Source organism: Mirounga angustirostris, unplaced genomic scaffold (assembly GCF_029215605.1).
Source record: "Mirounga angustirostris isolate CCGP_5_RB_7025 unplaced genomic scaffold, mMirAng1.0.hap1 SCAF_5, whole genome shotgun sequence".
Lineage (NCBI taxonomy): Eukaryota > Metazoa > Chordata > Mammalia > Carnivora > Phocidae > Mirounga > Mirounga angustirostris.
Genome location: NW_026991713.1, coordinates 126,757,450 through 126,778,445, shown reverse-complemented (window position 1 = coordinate 126,778,445; position 20,996 = coordinate 126,757,450). Strand labels below are relative to the sequence as shown.

General features: G+C 45.8%; 1 protein-coding gene across 10 annotated transcripts in view; it reads right to left on the bottom strand.

The window, feature by feature from the left end:
• FRMD4A (FERM domain containing 4A) overlaps positions 1-20,996 on the bottom strand; it is a 332,058-nt gene that overhangs the window by 208,676 nt on the left and 102,386 nt on the right. The window contains exon 1 of one of the 10 annotated variants that reach the window (XM_064592043.1): positions 6,823-6,974. The exons of 8 other annotated variants lie outside the window; for them this stretch is intronic. The gene's annotated coding sequence lies outside the window, so the exon portion shown is untranslated. Of the gene's footprint in view, positions 1-6,011; positions 6,212-6,822; positions 6,975-20,996 lie in introns of those variants that run through there. One more of the 10 variants, XM_064592041.1, reaches the window with a different exon arrangement.

Here is a 20,996-nt window from a genome sequence, read left to right as displayed (position 1 = left end):
GGAGGGGAGGACGCAAAGACAACATCACTTGTTCTAAGAGTCTCTCATATTTTTGTGCTAGGTGTTTCACGGATGGTGTCTCACTGGCCCTTCTGAATGTAACTTTTCTTGTCAATGAAAAAAACTGAAGCTCCGAGAGATTCAGTGATGCAGTCATTCGCCCGAGGCCTCGGAGCTAGCAGGAGGCAGAACCGGGAATCCGAGCCACACGAGATGATGCTACGGTTCCACTCTCTGTCCACAGTACTTGCACGCCCCATCTAAGTCCTTGCCAGGAGATGGGGACTCCAGGCTTGGTGCTGTGACTGAGGCCTTGGCGAGGTCCCTGAGCATCTGTAAGCCTCTCTTCCTCTGTTAAAATGACCTACATGCCCCTTCTCATTCCTAGAACTCCATCCATCTGAAATCTTTGACTTGACTGATAATCCCCAAATCCCTTCTGTGCGTGGTTCACAGCCTGCACGGAACATTCAGCGTGATGTCAGCCCCCCACTACCCTACTGGGTTCGAGGCCTCTGCCCTCCAGCCAAGACCTGCAGGCTACATCTGCGCCACTGGTCAATCTGCAGTTACTCGGTTACAAAACACTCGACCATCCCAATAAAAGGGGATTGAGAAGGCAGAACACTGCTCTCCATTGTGTTCAGCTCCAATCTGGTTCTTGTCCTCACCCTCTCCTCTCTTCTGCTCTCTCTCGCTCGCTCTCTCTGAGACAGTGAAATGAGTATCTGATATTTATTGGGGGTAGCCAGTGGGAGCAGAGGAATGGGTAAGCCAGCACTGCATTCCCCAGCTCAGTGTGTAGGTACACCACCCAGCTCCATATGGCTCCACACTATTCGGTTTCCTAGTTTGGGTTTATCACATCTATACACTTGTTCACAGGCGTGTGGTGAGAGCATAATTGTGCATTTTATGGTTATGAATGGCACAGCCTGGCAACTCTCTGATCATCATTTCCATTCGCTGTCATGCATTATCAATCTAATTCCCCATTACACGCCTTTTTTTTTTCATGCATTCTTCCTACAGCAAGGACAAAGAAAGGCAAAAGCCCTGCAAAGAAGACTGAATCACGAGAAGAACAGGCTAGTCTTGATGGAAACTGCGGAGCTATCGCCTTAAGTTTGGGAGGGATAGCTTTTGGCTAATTTGAAGTGAAAATTATTATTAGAAGGTTTAGAGTTTTTCATCCATACCGAGACTTCTGGCCCTAAGGTCAGCAAGGCCACACCACAGTATAGACTAAGACAAGGTAGACACCGGATGACTTCACAGGGTACATCTCACTTTAGGCCATGGGGTGTTCTAAAGATGCCTAACTATATCCATGCGGGAGCATGGTATGATAAAGTCACTCGGTGACTTACTTATTCCGGTAGGATACTGTGTGCCCATCACGATCAGGGACTTCAATGCAGTGAACATTAAGTGAACACGAAGTATGTAGTAACCATGGGCTGGCAAGGAATTTCTAGTAAGAGGGAGACCAGAAGACCCAAGTGGATGTAGTCAGAGTTTAGGGGGGAGAGTGTGTATGTACAGATATTCTCCACCATGGACAACTAGTTTCTTCTTGTATTGCATCATGGAATGGCCAGGGTTCCAAGTTTAAAAGAAAAAACTAGAAACCACCACAGATGATAGAGATCTAGCATAACAAGCTAGATCCTAGATTCTCTATGTCTGAATGAGAGTTAGCTATGCCCGTGTGTACTCATTCAGTTCAGACCAAGGCTACCAGCCTTGATTTTTATTTGGTTATTTTCCTTGATTCTTATTTGGTAGTAATAAGGCCACGGAGCTGAACCAGATCCCTTATATCCTTCATATTCCTTCCAATAATCATAGTCTTTATTCTTGGCAGTAATTTCCATCTTCAAAGGGAAAAGCATTTCTCTTTGGGGGAAAATACCTAACTTCCACTGATACAGTTAAGAACTGAACACACACGGGGCGCCTGGGTGGCTCAGTTGGTTAAGTGGCTGCCTTTGGCTCAGGTCATGATCCCAGGGCCCTGGGATCGAGCCCCACATCGGGCTCCCTGCTCAGCGGGGAGCCTGCTTCTCCCTCTCCCTCTGCTGCTCCCCCTACTTGTGCTCTCTCTCTGTCAAATAAATAAATAAAATCTCTAAAAAAAAAGAACTGAACACACATACACACACTCATGCACAAACTCAGTAGCACCCCAAATAAGCATTAATGTGATTCACTAAATAGGAGCAACACCTCTGATCATCTTCTGTGAGAGGAAGAGAGGCATAACGATCGATACTTTTAGGATGATGCTTCTAGGGGTGGAACTGACTGCCATAAATGTAAGGGTGTGTCTAAATTATTCCTTATAAGAGAAAGACATGCTGATCTCTTGGGACACAGGAAAAGGGTGGGAGCTGATGGGTTTGGGGAACCAGAGGAAACTGCTGTGGAGAGAATTTTTGACAAGCTGGATTTATGCTGATTCAGAAAACTTCTTGCAGGATGCGGTAGTGAAACCAGCAGGCCTGTGTGTGCAGTGGGGACCCTGAAGCCCAGAGCTCCAAGAACTACTGTTCCAGCTTTTCAGATGAGACGTCTTGGGAAAAACAACAAAGGGAAATACTACAGACATACTAGAGTCTGATTAGGGCTCAAATGAACACAAGGTAAAATACTCAGATCCCACCATTCCTCAACAGTGCCCACTTTGCCCCAGATTCTTTATGGTCCTGCTTTTGCTTACTGTAGGACAAGTTCAAGTATCTGTGTATCCTATGCAACTGATGGAATGGTCCCTGTTACTCCTTTTCTCACTTCAACTCCAATATTGCCTTTTGTTGCTTTCATCACATTTCAGAGAGAGATGGACAGCAAAGAATTAGAAGCGGGAAGGTGGAGTACACAGACCCCCACCATGTCCTGGGGAGGTCATGAGGGGATGTGAGCCTGAGGCACCTTTGCTCAAGGGGACTACAGTTTTGGGTAATTTAGATCAGAAGAACCATTGGAAGATCTTTATCCCAAGGCTTATGCTCCTTTGAGGTCCCAGAAATCATCTCTAATGGAGGTGCTGGGATTTTCACTATGAGTAAACCTAAACAGAGAACTGCCACACATTTTATTGACACATCGGGTGGCACTAGAAAATAAAAGATGTGAACAGAAGTCATCACTGGATCTGGACTTATCCATTCTGCTACTGTGTGGTGAGTGGATGACATAACTTCAAGAGCTCTTTAACCGTGATCATGGTCTACTTCTCATTTTGACATATTAAACTAGAAATTCTCCAGAAACTGCACTGTTCCTTCCTTTTAAAAAAAGTATTTATATGCAAAATTATCTAAGAACAATGCTTTAGATTTGGAATCATTTGTTCTTTGAGTATCAGGCTAAACGCAACCTTTCTAACAGACAAGTGTATGGCCCGGGAGTAGAAATGTAAGTATCTTACACACGCACGCACACACGCACCAATAACGTGAACACAAGTGGTACACGTATGCAGTAAAGTCAGTAGTGATCTCCTGCGGAGGGGGTCTCACTCCTCCCCACACTTACGGAAGCACCCAGGTGCCCAGCAGGTCCCTCATACAAGATTTCCCGCATCTTCATCTCTTCACTGCCTTTCCCATCACAAACCCATCACACTTTTCCCTCGACTCATCAAAGTTGATTCTAGAGCCGCTTCCTGCACGAACGCTGGCATATCCACTACAGAGCCTTCTCCCAAGTTCCAGAACCCAAGCAAGGACTCATTGTTCTTGGCTTGTTCTCTGACCTCAGCCCGTGACTTTGTTGTTCCAATAAAACTGAGCACTGTACACATCTGGGGTGCACTTCTCATGGATTATGAAATCGGTGACTAACCGAACCTCAAGGGGTCTCAGTTTCCCCAACGACAAGATAATGCTAATGGCACTAGCCACCTGCCAGGCTATCCGGGGACTTGGCAACAGCGTCTACAAATCACCAAGAGGCCCTATGCCATAAATAACAAGTCTTATTAATAAAATTAGTTCAAGACAAGTGCCAAAGAGAATATAGCTCTGCCAGCGGCAGATCACACTTGGTCAGAACAAAAGAGGGTGGAGGGATTCTCTGATGCTCATTTCTCTTAACAGTGCCTCCCTTTAATACAAGAAGACTTTAATCTTTCTTTTTTTTTTTTCTTTCTAAAAGGTTACTTCTACCCATGCAACTTTGCGCATCAGGCAAAACTTCATTCCAAGTTATCAGGAGGCAACATTCTATTCACTGGCAGGACAATATAGTATTGATTCCAAAGCACGTCCAAATATTGCTTCCAATTACATTAACCACTCAGGTTGTGGCTACTTAACCACTCAGGACCAAATGGATTCCGATCTATTTGCTGTATGACCCTCATTCCTGTTGTGCCTGAAAGAAATCCAGATTTCATTTCCAGCAGCATGATTCTCTCAGCCAACAGAAGTGGCTCAGCCTCTGGTACTCTGGGTTGCAGGAGCTAAGGGACACTTTGAGAATCAAAATCAGGTTTCTGCTGATCTGAGGGTTTGTCCTTCTGGCCTTGTCCAAGTCAGACTCCAAAGAAATGGGGTCAGATGCTCTGAATGAACATGAAACAATGAAAAGCCCAGAAACAAAACCGTGAAATGTGTCCTCCCTTGTCTCCTTAACCCCCACACTTTTGTCGCATATTTTCAAGATGGCACACACAGCTAACTTCCAGTAAGTGTAAGGTAGAGATTTTTGCATCCAATTCCTGAGGTATTTCCCCAGGGCTGGCAGTGGCTTCCCTGGATGAAGTCAGAAGTTGGCTCCTGGCTCTCTGGCTGGTGCTTTCCCACACCTGGCAGTCACGCTTTTGGAAAAGGACAAGACTTAGGGGATGCTGAGCCGGAAGGGGTGTCTAAGCAGCTGCTCAAAACCCAATCAGGTAAACGCAGATCAAGTCAACCTGACCAGGGGTCTAAAAATACACTGGTAGCTACTCCCATACTGAAGAGGCCGTCAGCACTGAAGAGCTCAGATTTAGAAATGTGCCTGCCTTAGGTGTTCTGAGAATCCCTTTCATGCGAGGCGGTGTGGATTCAAACTGCAAGACGCCAGAAGAGAAGAGCGGCAGCCTCTATAGGGATGTTCCATTCATAGGGGAGAGAGAGAGCCTCATCCATTCATGGTGGGGTCAGGGAGTCCTTCGCCGGCACTGGATCCCCCGGCTCAGCAAGCTGAGCTGCCGGCAGCCGGGCATGGCTGCATCATTCAGAATGAGCATGTCTATTAGGAAACCACCGCCAGCGCTATTATTAGAGCGGCCACCCCTCGGAAATGTTGCAGAATTTGCTTGAATCTACTGAGCGGTTACTCTGCTCACAAGGTATTGGAGAAAGGCACCGGGCTCCTGATTACACAGGGGCGGCCCACACGGCTTTCAGAGTGCAGGACTGGTTAATCTTCTCTAAAGGCAATAGGCACAAACGTGTGGGCATCTGTCTGCAACACAGAAGCAACGCGTTTGGTCATTTTTAAATGACCACGTACTAAAGGTTTCCTCCTGTTCTCCTCCTCCCCCTTTCTCTATGCATCAAACTTGCTGCAGCCATTTGGAGTGTAAAAGAGCAGTGTATTTTAGCAGGATCATCTGCCTGCTTCCTGCCACCCTCGGGCACCCAAACGACAGGACTCCCGTCACTTCCATAAAAATGCTTTTTCTTAAAAAACAACAACAACAACAACAACAAATCCCACCCAGGGCTGCTTTCTGCAATGTCCTTTCCTTTCTCCCTGGGTAAATTCAGACAGTGTGAGGCTGAGATGCCAGAGAAAGTGTATGGGGGGAGGGGGCGGGGAGCAGAAGGGAGTGTAGTAGGTGCCGCACGTGGGGTTTGCACTGAAAAAATGTCACATCCACGACATTAAATACTCTACGCTTCCAGTAAAGAAGTGTCATGTCCCCTTTACCGGCCCAGCATTTAAAAATGGACACACAAGTGCGGCATAATCAACCGCCTCCCAGCAGTCGCGGCTGCGAAACAAAGACACATTACCTTTTATTTGTTGCGCTTCGCTCGGAGCCGAGGAACTTCAGGTTTGCAGCGGCGGATCCACCGAAACGGGCGTCCCATTCGCCCCGGGGTGCGCAGGCCCGTGGCCTAGCAGGCGGCATCCGCGCCCGGCGCCTCCGCCTCCTCCGCGGCGCCCGCAGCCGCCCCGCCGGGTCCCGGCGCGCCCCCGCCGCCGCCGCCGCCGCCGCCGCCGCCGCCGCCGCCCCGGCCCCGCCGCCCGGCCGCCGCCCGCCGCAGGTCCGCCGTCAGCCCATCGCCCGCTCGCGCCTCTCACGCCGAGCCCGGCCGCGCGCCAGAGCGCACCGCCGCCGGCCCGCCCCCCGCCCCCCGCCCGCGCCCGGCCCGCCGCATGCTGCGGGGCGACCTGCCCGCCTCCCCGCCCCGCCCCGCCCCTGGCGCCCCCCCGCCCCCCGCCGCACCCCCTGCGCGCTGGCCCCCGCGCGGCCGGAGAGGGCAGGCGGCCGCGGGGTGGTGCGGAAGGCGGGCTCCGGCGGGTCCCGCGCGGCCCGGCGCGCTGCCCGCGCCCGGACAACAATGGGCGCCCGCGCCCCGCGGACGTAGCGCCGCGGCCCCTTCTACGCCGCGGGAGCCGGGAGCGGCCGAGCCGGCCAAGCCTCGCGTTCCCTCGCCGCTGCACGCGCAGCCAGGACGAAGTAGGTCCCCACGCGCCTGCTAACCCGGAGAGGCTGTGCGGAGTCCGGCGTGCGAGAGGGCGAGCAGGGATTCTGAGGCGGAGGATCCCACCCCGCCCCCCGAAACCCCACCAGATCCACGGCGGGAGGCCCCCTCCTACCCTGTGAGCCGCCCAGAGGGGCCACCTGGGCTGAACGGGCCTGAAGATGCAGCTCCTAGCCCTCGACGTCGTCCAATTGTTTTGAGTCTTTATCTCCCTCAACTCTTTGGAAATGGAAGTTCCTGCGAGATAACCTAGTCTTAGGGCTATTGTCAAGGATTCGCAACAATTACGGCGAAGGAGACTTCCATTTCAAGAGACCCGGGGGAGGGAAACGGGCCGACACTTTCTCTTTCCAAAAAAGAGAAACTCAGAGAATATCCCTATCAAGAACAATAACTCAATTCATATTATGTGTCTAAATGTTTATTGCTTCAGCAGCTCAATTTGCCCTAGACACACTTTTTTTCCCCCCCACGAATTGTCAAAACATGGCTTGATAAAATAAAGAGAGAAGCAGACAGGAGCACCCGCTTATCGTGGGTGGGAAAGCCGGTTTGTCTCAGAGGTAAAATCTTTAAAACTCACTCATCGCTTGAAATCCCAACATCTCTCCATCGATCCATCCATCCATCCATCGATCCATCCATCCATCCATCCATCCTTCCTTCCTTCCTTCCTTCAAGGGAGAGATGCCTTCCCCTTTCACCATAGTTGAAGGATCTGTTAAATCTAGCGCAATTATTTCCCTGACACTGGCAGGAGTGAAGACTTAAAAAATTCATAATAAAAAAGAAACATTGCATATTCTTTCTTCCCAATGGTTGAAGATTAACTCCAGACACAGTTCGTGTATTCTTCGCTAAAGATCTCTGGTGAAAATTTCTGGCAGTTCAGGAGGTCTTGTCACAGTCAACAGAAGGGAATCTCTGTATACATTATAGCCTTGGAGAAAAAGGTGAACGAACACCTGTGATAAGGATGATATATCTTATTTCAACCTGTTGTCATCACAGACTTGTGACTGAGGGACTTGACTTGATTATCTGAATCTGAGTCATGGGAAGCCGTGTTTAAATGGGAGGTTTCTGTACCTTGGGAGTCCCTGAAAGCCGTTTTAATGCAAAGCCCCATTCTTTCATATAGTTGGGGGAGCACTCAGAGGGAGCGCTATTTCTTTGGAAGAGCATTTCCAGTGCTAATCTGTTTTGACTGCCCAGCAGCTAGTGAAGGGGTGATAGTGTTCGGACCTTTCTCTTGGGGTAATTAGTTCCCATCCTTCGAAGAGTCATTGGATTGCTTCTACATCTACCTGCTGCTTTTCCACCTGGGCCAATGGAATTGTTAATTTGTCCTGAACTGAACTGGTCCCATTGGCAAATTCTCTTTCCAGGTTCCCCATCTTCCTGCACAGCTTCCCTCCTCCCCGCCGCCAAATGCCAGAAACAGGTATAGAGGGGTCTTTTATCTCCTTCCTTTCTCTCATCCCTTACACTCAGGTTATCATCAAGCCTGTCCTCATAAGTGGCTCTGGAAAGTTCCTTGAGAGCAGCCCCTTGTCTGACTTAGTCCAACAGTGCCCTGGTGATGTTAGTCTTTGCCCCGGGCCTCATGAGTCCCTCTCACCTTTCACTGGGAGGTCTCCAGCAGTCTCCTGACTGGACAGCAGGCTTGTCCCTCCAACACATTGTCCCCACCAGCTCCACTCATTCTCCTAGAACTCAGATCAGATCACGGGACTCCTTTGCTTCCACCTGCTCAGGGCTTCTCTGGCTCTTAGGAATAAAGGCCACACTTCTTCAGATAGCCGGAATGTCCTGAGCACCAGGCCCTCCTGCTCCATCCAGCCTTATCTCTTGCCACCTGGCCCCACCAGGGTCCATGTCACCCTCAGCTACATAACCCTCTTCCAAGTCCCCTCTATTCCAGGTTCTCACTCATCCCCTTGTCACCTAGCAGCCAGTGACTTCAGAAACAACTCACGTTCATGTCATAATCTCTGTGACTAAGCATGTCAGTGGCTTCTCATTGCTCCTGAAAGCATCTTCTCCATGCCCATCCCATGCTCCTCTCCCTGTCCTCCCGCTATGCTTTGCCACATGGGCCACATTTCTGCCCTTGAGAGACTCTTTCCTTGCTTGGCTTTTTTTTTTTTTTTTTTTTTTGCATTTCTTTTTCCTCCTGTCAGGAATACTCATCCACCCTCCTGGCTCCTTGTCATCCTTCAGGATTCAGCTCAACAATGCTGCCTCCTCCATAACCTTTCCTGATCAACACAATGAAAGTACCCCCCACACACACACACCTTGCCCCATCAGGTAGCCTTTGTATCATTATCCTGTTTATTTCCTTGTTAACACTTAACCACAATCTATATTCATAGCCCTGTGCTATGACTGCCTGGGCTTGAATCTTGCCTTGGCCACCTGATAGCTGTGTAGCCTTAGACAAGTTTCTTAACCTCTCTGTGCCTCAGTTTTCTCATCTAGGAAGTGAGAATAATAAGGTTGTTATGAGGATGAAATGAATCAATGTACGTAAAACATTTACGACAGGGCCTCACTGTACAAGCATAAGCCCCATGAGGCTGTTCTCATGGCCTGGGCTAGTCCTGACACAGGATCCCTTTACCCCCTATACCTTATATGTTTGGGGCTCAGACTAAGAATGGATAAAAATTTAGGGAAGAAAAATTTTATCTGAAGAATTTAAGTACCAAGAGACATAGGCCATGGTAAAACTTGATGAATGAGATAAAATTCAAATTTAAATTATCTGGAAGTTAATGGACATATGAAGGAAATATATCCTCTGTTTCACCAGTGGCGATCCTGGGAGTTGATGGATGGCAAGCTTTGCCAGTTGGAATTCTGTAATGGTTTGTTTTCCGAAGAGCAGCTGATTCCGCCACCAAGAATTCAGGCAGTTACTTGCAAAGGCACAGAGAATCAAAGGATCTTTGCAAAGTGTTGGTCCATCAGCCAGTCCTAACATGCAGTCTTGATGAAAGAATACAGTGTTTCCATTTTCAGCCTGAGTTTAATACTTTTTGAAGAGTCTTAACTCCGAAAAAAGAAAAAGAAACGTGGCAGGCTGGTTTCTGGACATTTGCCTTTGTGTTTCCTTCAGCTGCTGGAGAAATTCAGAAAGAAGGAGAAATACTTTTCCTTTTGCCCTTCCACAGGGCAAGCAGGAGTTTGAAACTTGAATGTCTGGGGTTCCCCTTGCCTCTTACACAGAGTTAGGGAGCTTTATTTTGAAAAGAGCTAAGCTCTCAAAGGGTGGAGAGGTGCTCTGAGGCTTGGAAATGGGGGATGGAGACAGGTAGCTGCACCCCCAGAAGGAAAGGAATGACATCTGCAATTAGAGAGGCCCATACTTGGTCTCTGCCTCAAGAAGGCACCAGACATCTGACGGGGCAGCTTGTGGACACTGGGTGGGGGTCCTAAGTTCTAAGAGATGTCTCTTTGGCACAGCAAAGGATCTTGGGGTTTGGTCTCTGAGGGATGGAGTCTTTGACTTTCAAATGGACCTCAAGTTCTTGGGTGCTGAGCATCTCAGTGGCGACTAGGCTGGACTGATAAACAACAGACCACTTTCTGGTCTTAAGGTACAGTGTGAGCTGGGGGAGAGGAAAGAATGAGTAAATTCCTACAACCTTCGTGAGTGAGGATGTAGTTAGATTTCACTGGGTGTAGAGAAGTAAATTAGTGTGATGTTTGTTATGCCCAGAGTTGCAGAGCAAAAATTATCCCTGCTACACTAGTGAGAAAAGTACTAGGTTCTTAATTCCGGGATCTGAAGTCACAGCTTTCCTAAACAAGTTCTGGGCGGTAAAGGGGCCATTAGCAGAAGGTTCCTCAGCTCAGATCTTGGCCAGGTTATCACGACTGGTGAAGAAAGATGGCCCCCACTCCTGCCTTTGTGTAGCTGCCTCGCTGAGGACAGACGCCAGTGTGGGAGCAGGTCTGAGTCTGTGCTACATAATTCTTTCTAGTAACTTCAGATAGCCCTGGACTCCCACCTGGAAGGTCCAGTGTGACCTTGAAGGAATCTCTTAACTCTTTGGTGCCCATTTCTTCACCTTTAAAATAACAGACCTGATGATAATATCTATATCTTCAGCCCTATGAAGACTATGGGTTCAACACATACTAAGGATTTTCACAACCATACAACTGATATCTAACATTATTAGGAATATGTACTCTGTACCAGGCACAGTGCTAACTCTCAAAACATTCATTAATTTCATCATCCCAAGATTCCTATGAGATGGAAACTATTTTTGTTTCCCTTCTACAGATGGGGCACTTGGGGGTTTAAAGAGGTTAAGGAACTTGCTGAGGCCACTATGTTAATTGGACTTGAACCGAAAGTCATCCTTTTGTGACTTAGAGACCTCATCTTTCATGCTTGACTCATATATATATATAGGCAATCACAGTGAGCAAGGGGAGGTGACCGTAACTTGTCCTGATACATTAGTTCCTAACTATGGGACACTGGCGTCTTTTCCTTCCATACTCCAACCAGATTTTGAGGACAGGGAGAGACCCCTCTGCAGCAGGTTGAAGTGCTTGACAGATTTTAAGTGAACCCTATTATATTTTTATACCCAATCCTTCTTTCTCCTCACTCCCAGATCAATTCAAGGCCAATTCTGAACCACTTCAATCAAAAAGAAAGAATTCCATCTCCTCTCATGGCTTGACAGCAAGTACTTAAGACCACGTTCCCTGGGGTCCATGAAGAAATCATTTAATAGCTGTGTTTTATTTCTTTTTTTTTTAAATAGCAATATCATTTTTTTAATAGCTTATGTTTTATAATCTTGTTATGTTCTCGTTACATTAGATTATTGCTTATTATTTTTTCCTGGTTGGGATCATGGTTTTGACTGCCTCAACTCATAGCAACAAAAACCCAGGACAAGGCTTTCTGAAACAGAGACAAGAATCAATCAAAACATCACAAGCTAATTAATGTAATTTGATGCCCCCGGGAGCAGCTGTATTATAGTGAGTACGCAGTATGAAACTGGTGTACGTTAGAAGCATGCTCTAATACGCAGGTTAGCTCTCTCACCAAAACCTGTTTATTTACACTCAGAAATAGGCATTAATAACCACAGTCAACACTCAGTTGGCACTTACCAAGCACCCGAACTGATTATGTGCTTTACATAGAACTCATTTAATCTTCTCACCAGCCCTATGAGGTTGGTACTATTATTAACCCCATTTAGGAAAAAGGGAATTAAGGCACAGAGAGGCTGTATTTATTTATTTAAGATTTTATGTATTTGAGAGAGAGAGAAGGAGAGAGCATGAGCAGGTGGAGAGGTGGGGGGTTGGGGGGAGAAGCAGGTTCCCCACTGAGTGCAGAGCCCGAAGACTTTGAGCCTGATCCCAGGACCCCTAGATCATGACCTGAGCTGAAATCAGACACTTAATCAACTAAGCCACCCAGGCGCCTCGGCACAAAGAGGTTTTATAACCCACCTCAGGTCCTATACCTGACAAGTAGGCAAGAGCCAATTAGCAAACCCTGGCCACCTGACTTCAGAGTTGGTATTAGTAACATTCACTCATCTTACCTGCCAAATTCAGGGCTATGTAGAGGCTTGCATTCCTTACAGTGCCTAGCACAGTGTTTGTCAGCTGACACTCAATACCCGTTATTTATTTGTCAGGCCATTGCCTCATTACAAAAGGGAATTAAGACAGAAATATTTGTGAGATTGAATGGAAAAAAAAATTCAGCAAGTATTCTGTTTTCAGTTGTAACTTCTAATAGTGTGGGAGCTTATGTGCAGGTGACATCAATCAATCAATCTCGCAGGCAAGCAATAAGAAGATATTGAAATGATGAGTCAGTGTGGGAGGAAGAGCCCCCAGGATTTACGAGAACACAGACCCCGGAGCCCCAGGGAGAAAAAGGCAAGTCAGTTTCTTGGAGTTGAGATGGGGCTGGAAGCTGTCATGCTTGTGAAATGATGATTTCTTCAAAATCAAATCCCCCAAAGCCAAATCTGACCTACCCCAATTATGGCAAAGAATGGTCATAATACACATTATACATTTGGTGAGTTCAGTGTAGCAAATCTCTAGAGTTCTCACTCACCAAATAGGAAGCTGGTTCGCTCTTCGTTGAGATGGGGATTGGATATACATAATTAGAACTCAAAAAGAGGGGTGCCTGGGTGGCGCAGTCAGTTCAGCATCCAACTCTTGATTTTGGCTCAGGTCCTGATCTCAGGGTTGTGAGATCGAGCCCCGCATCAGGCTCTGAGCTCAGCACAGAGTCTGCTGGAGGTGCTCTCCCCCTCTCCCTCTACCCCTCCTGCTGGTGCTCTCTCTCTCTCTCAAATAAATAAATAAATCTTTTAAAAAACTCAAAAAGAGATACCTGGCTGGAAAATAAAAAACAATGTCTATAACATAGAGAACATTGAAACCTATAGAAGTTGATGGAATCATCTAAGAAAATTTTCCAGGAAAGTAGGGAAAGAGGAGGGCTCCGGATTCAGCTCTAAGATAGTGGTTCTCAGACAAGCCTGCATCAGGAGCACTTGGAAGGCTGTCAAAGGATGCTGGGTTTCACCTCCCCCCATACCCCTGAAGTTTCTGATTCATAGTCTGAGTAGGGGGTTGGGAGTGTAAGAATTTGCATTTCTAACAAGTTCCTGGGTTATTGATTCTCCTGGTCAGCTGAGTGGATACTATCTTCCACTTTGACCTTGACTTTGCTCCAGGCACCCTGGCCTCCCTGCTGTAGTCTCTACTCTTCAGGCTCTCTAGCCCCAGGGCCTTTGCACTTCCCTCTGCTTGGAATGTACTTCCCCAGATAGCAGGAGGAATCAAGCCAGCATCTTTTTCAGATCCCTGCTCAAATGTTACCTTATTAGTGAGATCTTTTTTTTTTCCTTTTTAGTAGAGAGGAATGGAAGGAAGTTTTTTCCCCCCATAATTATATCACTCAATTCTTTACATGCTCCAAATCACAGTTGATCTATGACCATCTTCCTTAAAAATGGCAATTCCTCCCATTTGCCCTCCTGCTACTGCCCCTCTCCCTAATCCCTTCCCTGTTTTTTTCTCTATTGTCCTAATCACCTTCTAACAGACTGTATACAACTTACTCACTTATGTGCTTTATTACCTGTCTCTCCTGTGAGAGCAGGGATTTATGTCTGTTTTGTTTATTGCTGACTCTCCTGAGCCTAGAACGGTCCCTGGCACATATTAAACATTCAATAAATATTCATTGAAGGGATGAATAAAATGAATGAATGAACATTCTCAGATGAAGAATTGTGGTTTTAGGAATCCTAATTCTGATGGAGGCACCTGGGTGGCTCAGTGGGTTAAGCATCTGCCTTCTGCTCAGGTCAGGATCCCGGGGTCCTGGGATCAAGCCCTGAGTTGGGCTCCCTGCTCATGATGGAGTCTGCTTCACCCTCTCCCTCTGCCCCTCCCCCTCCCCCCACTTGTGCTAGGCACGCGCTTTCTCTCTCTCTCTCAAAAAAAAAAAAAAAGAATCTAATTCTGATGGACACCCTAACTGGTTGCCTCCTTATCAAAAATGAAATACAAACATGTTGCTCCATTCTGAAAACACCTGCTCTTGCACCAGGGGTAAAGCTCTTGCCTGGGTATAAATTCATCAGTAGGTACTGGGTGGGGCTGGGACACGGCAGGGCACGTCCCTATCTTCTTTTGTTGACCACCCTCTCCTGCCTGTGCAGCCTCTTGCCTGCTTGCCACCTCCCAGTGGGCAAGAAGCACATGCAGGTCCCCGACTTGCTCACACTGCGCTTCTACCCAGGAGGCCTCCCTCCCCTCCCTCCCCTCCCTTCACCCATCACCCCCTCCCTTCACCCATCACCCCTCACTCTTCACACTCACTTTCTGGGAAGCTTTCCCGGAGGCCCCCCTCCAGCAGAGCCCATGTGTATCTGTATGCGTAGCACTTTATCATCTGTATTTGCGCACGTGCCTGTATTCATCACTTTACGGGCAATTCCTCACAGGTAGAAATCATGGCAATGCTTTGTGTGTTTTTGTTTTCAGAATTGTGTTTTGTTCCAAGTCCTCCAGATGCATTAATCTGTACATGGTGTATTTAATTTTGCTTTATCACTTTCTTTTGGCCAAGCATTGTGATAATTACCCCATAGATTTTTATAATTGAATTCATCTTGCTAATAAAAAACAGGAGAAGAGCCTGTGATGGTCGAGAACAGCGTTTGACCAGTGTTTATAAGCAATTCCATATAATTGTCTTAATAAAGGCAGCCCAAATTATGGCCACTCTGAAACTGTCTCTCATAAATGAGCTTGGGCCTTTCGCGATGCTACATGCCAACATCAAAGCCCAGCTTTTTTGGAATACCTGCAATATGTTCTAAAGATTCCTGTGCTTGTGGAGGCCTAATCAAAACACTTAATAACCCAGCAGCTGTAATTTCTATCTTAAAATGGTTGTCCTTCCATCTCTCTTTTTAGTGTCTACTTAGTGACTCTAAATTTTTCTGGTGTTGGCTGGCCGAAGCCTAAGGATTTCCCTTTGTTTATATTCTTTCACCTTCTCAAGTATGTTTTTGAGAAGATCTCCCCTGGTTTTTTGTCCTATCCTACCGCTTTCAGTGCCCCCCAAAAGCCAAAACAAAGCAAATAAACATTAAGGTCAGAACAGCTGATCCTAACTAGAGGCCAGGAGGCCTGAGGGTAATTTTGGTCTTGAGTTCAGTAGAAGAGGGGATATATAGTGGAGAGAAAGGAAAGTATCTTTCAAATCTTCAGAGAATGGCCCCCTGTGCCCTTTACAAAGAAAATTCCCTTGCAAATGGTTCTCACCTAAACTAGGACTAGCTACTCATCACTATCCTCATCGCTCTTCTTTACTGAGTGGTGCTGGGCACATCCCGTGTGCCCTCTACAATCCTCACAACAACACAGCACAGTGGGTATGATTCATTCCTGTTGTGCACAACCAGAAATTGAGGCTCATAAACATTAAGGAACTTGCCAAAGGTCCACACCCAGAAAGAGGCAGATTTGAATTGGAGTCTGTCTTCCAAGCCTCCGGCGTGTTCTGTCTACTGAGGCTTAATTTTGAGCAAAAGCAGAAATTGGTCAGTGAAGGACTCTTAGGAAGAAGTGTCTTGGGATGGTTTCTAGTGGAGTGGAGTGGATGGGTGGAGGGGGAGATCAAGGAAGGAAAGGGAAGCAGGAAGCACCAAAGATAATATTCAGCTATGGGATATTTTTGCTGATCACTGCCCCTTGCTGACCCTGGCCAACAAAATCATCCCCACCTAAGCAGAGCTCTGCAGACACACGGGGGTATTTTCTGGTGGGACCAAGTCCAATGGTGGGCATAACTGAGTCACTGCTGGCCCCCAGTTTGCTAACCCGACATAATTCTTGGTATATACTATTACAGCAGTTATTGAAGAATTCTATTTTCACCATGATCCTTGTGGTTAGCACAGTCACATCTCTGATTCTGCTCCTCACCCCTGTAGGGCTTTGAACGGGTCAGCTGAGTCTTGGGGCAGGGCCTTCCTTATCCGTCTACCTAGCAGGCTGGGACTGGGGTTACGGTCCACTTTCCTGCCCCAAGATGCCGAGAGCAACAGTGTTGTGGTTAGGAGTGCAGACCAGGAAAAACTAGACTGCCTGGTTTTGAACCACAAGTCAACAACTTACTGTTGGATCACTTTGGGCGAATGAGTTCTAAACTTCTCCCCGGTTCCCACTCATAGGTTTCCTCTGAGGATTGCACTGCATAATGTATGTGAAGTTTTTGGCACGGAGCATGTGTTTAATAAAACATATGCTATTAATATTCTTACTGGCATTATCTGCGTCATCCAAAAGCATGAAATCTGGCAGCTTTTGTGTCTGCATAATGCCCCTTTGCCCACTATGTTAGATGTTGATTCTTGGTTGAAGCCCTATACCTAAGTGTTGTGAGCTTTAATGAGATCCCAGGTGAGCTAAGCCCCTGTAAATAAATCATAGGAAATATCCTTGCCCTAAATAATTGTGTCCTGAATTCCGTTCCTTTCCTCTGAGTACATTGCATGCCCTCTCCCTGTAGAGAGTGCTCACCCTGCTCCTCCATGACTCACTTAAGAGGGATTCAAGTCCATTTATGGAGCCCATGACTTTGCTCACCTGTTGAGGGTACAACGTTTGCTTTAAATGGATGCCCCTAGGAATGACGATCAGTCACAGCATTTACCCCTATAGGGTCACCCCATCTCCTCCTCAGATGTAGGGTATAGCATACCCACACCCACATATGGACTGCTGGTTCCTTCTGCCGGCTCAGACCCTTGTAGCCCCAGGTCACTCAGCAAGTTAGTGAGAACAACAGTGAAGTGAGGCAGAGCCTCCAAAATCGTATCCCATTTCTTAGGAATCTAAATTCAATTTCATTTTATGTAAGACAAATTCTGTAGCGGGAAGGAGGAAATGAGCCTGATTTTCATAAATTTGTTCAATCTCCAGTTCAGTAGGAAAGCCAATGGGGGTTCCAGACTAGACAAAACCAAATGCCCTGACCGGTCCCTCCTGGGACACTTACAGTGCCTGCCCAGCTATGGTCCTGTTCATCGTTCACAGCCACGTGCTGAGAGTCCTAGGCTTCTGTCAGCGCCTCTGCTGGACAGACGAGGAAACAGGTGCTAAGGAGTTCCTAGCCAGCCCCAGGGCTCCCAGTGATTTTGTGGGACATTCCGAATTAGAACAGAATGCTTCTCACACTAGGTCATGAGCACTGCACACCGATATTTGTCACCTCGTGACCCATATCTGCATAGGGCTGTTGCTAGATCAAATATTTATACACTCATAAGTTACTTCCTATTGTACTGAGTTCCTCATAATACAAAGGTACCTAAAATTCTTTTTCTTTAACTTTTGCTGTCCTTCTTCAAAAAGTATTTTAAATAATAGAACACATAAGCATTGAATAACTACCATTAAGATGGAACATTCAGGGCGCCTGGGTGGCTCAGTCGTTAAGCGTCTGCCTTTGGCTCAGGTCATGATCCCAGGGTCCTGGGATCGAGTCCCACATCGGGCTCCCTGCTCTGCGGGGAGCCTGCTTCTCCCTCTCCTGCTCCCCCTGCTTGTGTTCCTGTTCTCGCTGTCTCTCTGTCATATAAATAAATAAAATCTTAAAAAAAAAAAAAGATGGAACATTCAGCCTTATAGGCTTTAGACTGCTTTTTTTTTTTTTATTGAGATATAAATGATGGAGAACATCGTGTAGGTTTGTGGTGTCCATCAGGTTGATTTGATACATTTATATTTTGCAATTTGATTACTGCTATAACACCTCTATCATGTCACCTAAGTATTATTTCTTTTTTGTGACAAAAATAATTAGGATCTAGTCTCTTAGCAACTTTGAAGTTTATAATACAATATTGTTGACTGTAATCACTATGCTGTGCATTTAGATCTCCAGAACTTACTTATTAACTAGTTGTAAGTTTGTGCCCTTAAACAACATTTTTCCTCTTCTCCCACCTGTCACACTCTGGTAACCATCAGTCTACTCTGGTTTTTATGAGTTTGTCTTCTTTAGATTCCACATATAAGAGGCATCATACAGTATCTGTCTTTCTTAGCCCAATTTATCTCACTTAGCTTAATGCCCTCAAGGTCCATCCGTGTTGTTCCAAATGTAGACTGACTTTCTTACTGAGAGAGAGGGAGAGAGAGAAAGGGAGAGAGAGAGAGAGAGAGAGAGAGAGAATGAGAACCACACCTCTCAATTTTTCTCTTTCCTCCTTAGGCTGAGGTTCTCCTAAAGTTCCTGTGTATCATTCCCATGATTGTTTTGTCCTTTAATTACATATGGATGTAGCCATGAACAGCATACACTGTTTTGTGTGTTTTTAAACCCTACAGAAATACAACCAAACAGATTTATCTTTTCCACAAAAGATAAATAATGTTTTTGAGATTTATCAATATTGGCACATGTAGATTTTGTCCATCCAATTGACTCCATTGTACAAATAGACCACAAACTATTTAACCTTCTCTTCCTACGGAGCAAGTTACTTCTAAGTTTTCACTATTACAGTTGGCCAGAACCTTTGCCCCTACTGTTTCCTCTGCCTGACATGCTCACCTCCCAGTTACTCGTTCATTCAACAACATTCTCACAATGTTCACTTGATTTGCTCCCTTATTCCTGCAGGGTGTTACTCAACTGTCACTAGGATTGCCAGATAAAATATAGGACACCCAGTTATATTTGAATTTCAGGTCAATAAGGAGTAAGTGTGTAGTAGAAGAATGTCCCAAATATTGTACAGGGCATGCTTATTTTTTTTTTGTTTGCTTTTGTTTTTGTTTTTTGAGAGGGAGGAGAGGGGCAGAGGGAGAGAGAGAGAATCTTAAGCAGCCTCCACACTCAGCATGGAGCCGGATGCGGGGCTTGTTCTCACAACCCTGAGATCATGGCCTGAGCTGAAATCAAGAGTCGGATGCTTAACTGACTGTGCCACCCAGGTGCTCCTAGGACATACTTATTCTTAAAGAAAATTCACTGATTATCTGAAATTCAAGTTTAGGGGGGTGTCTTATATTTTTATTTGCTAGCTCCAGCAGCCCTAATTGTCATGTTGTCAGTGAGGCTCTCCCTGTCCATCCTACTGAAGTTTTTAATCCCCTCCCAACACTTCCTATTCTCTTTATTTTTCTCCATAACACTTACCACTCAATCTACCTGCCATATATTTTCCTTACTTAGTTTGCTTATTTTGTGTCATCCTGCCCTAGAACATAAGCTCCCTGAAGGTGGAATTTTTGTTTCTTTTGTCATCTGCTATATCCATAATAGATACGTGGGACACAGTATGTGCTCAATAAATATTTGCTAGATGAATGGATAAATGAATAAAAACATGCAGAGATCATAGATGTCACCTTAGCACATGTCTGAGAACTTCTGCAGGATAAACACTCAGAAATGGAATTGTGTTTTGCAGGCCATGTGTCTTCGCCAGGGCTTGCGAATCTGCTCTTCAAAGTGATTGAATCAATTTTCATTCCCATCAGTCATGTCTAAATGTCCCCATTTCCCCATATTTGCATGCTTGCTTCTCTCTCTCCCTTTCCCCTTCTCTTTGAAAATACAATAACTTTAATTTTGTAGCAATAGTTAAAACCAGCATGAAAACATAAATTTCCCAGTAGTGAATTACAGTTTGTGAATTCATAATTAATGGTAATCGTTAATCCAAAAGGTTTCAGATGTCCTTAGGTGCTTATTTAAAAGATGGCTTAGTTCTTATGGATGTGAAAACAATCCTAAACCATGGTATCTCTCATGTAAGAAAATAAACAAAAATTACACAAACCTATCACGACTGCAGGGACATTGAAAATGCCATTATATACATTTTGAAGGAAAACCACCTTACTATTATTATTTTTCAACTAAGAAGAAGGAAGTCTTGGCCAATATCCAGTACTAAGCAAAGCTATGAATGTTTTTTCCTGCACATGGTTAAGAGCCTTTCTATAAAAAGGAAGTTCTACAAATGAATGCAAAGAGTTGATGGGGAACAATAAGCCTTTTGTAATCCTAAATTCATTTCATGTTATGAAAACGATCGCCATGAGGGTCAAATAAAGAAGAATACTCTCAGTCATCTTCACCGAAAGCCTTAGATAGCCAGGAATTTAAGAGACTGACTACTGGACCAGAGACACTCTCAGTCCCCCAAATGCAAGATGTATTTTTTAACATCTCCATATGCAGAAGCCTCAAAATGCTCCATAGTTTGGTAGCATCCCAGGGAATCTTTAGGGATTATGCTGGCATAGTATGTAAAGCAGGGTGAGAAATGTTGCTCTTTCTGCTCACATATGTAGGGGCATCCACGTCCTCAAAATGCGAAGGCACCAAAACAAAGAAGGGAAACTCTCTGGACACTGAAACTGATAGCTTTCATTTTCTTCACTCTTCTTTCACACAGCTCAGCTTTCCAAGATGAAGAGGCACCATTTAAATACTTCCCATTTTTGGTTTTCCTTGATTTTTCCTGATGGTAAGTAATTTCAATTCTGGAAATGAACCCTTTATATCATGGAAAGGAATGCAACATTTAAAAGGAATGCAAGATAAATAATGAGACTAAAAAGAAGCTCCTTCCATAACCAGTGTTGGTGAGGAGAAATTGGAACCCTTATGCATTGCTGGTGGGAATGTAAAATGGCGCCGCTGCTGTGGAAAACAGTCTGACGTATCCTCAAAAT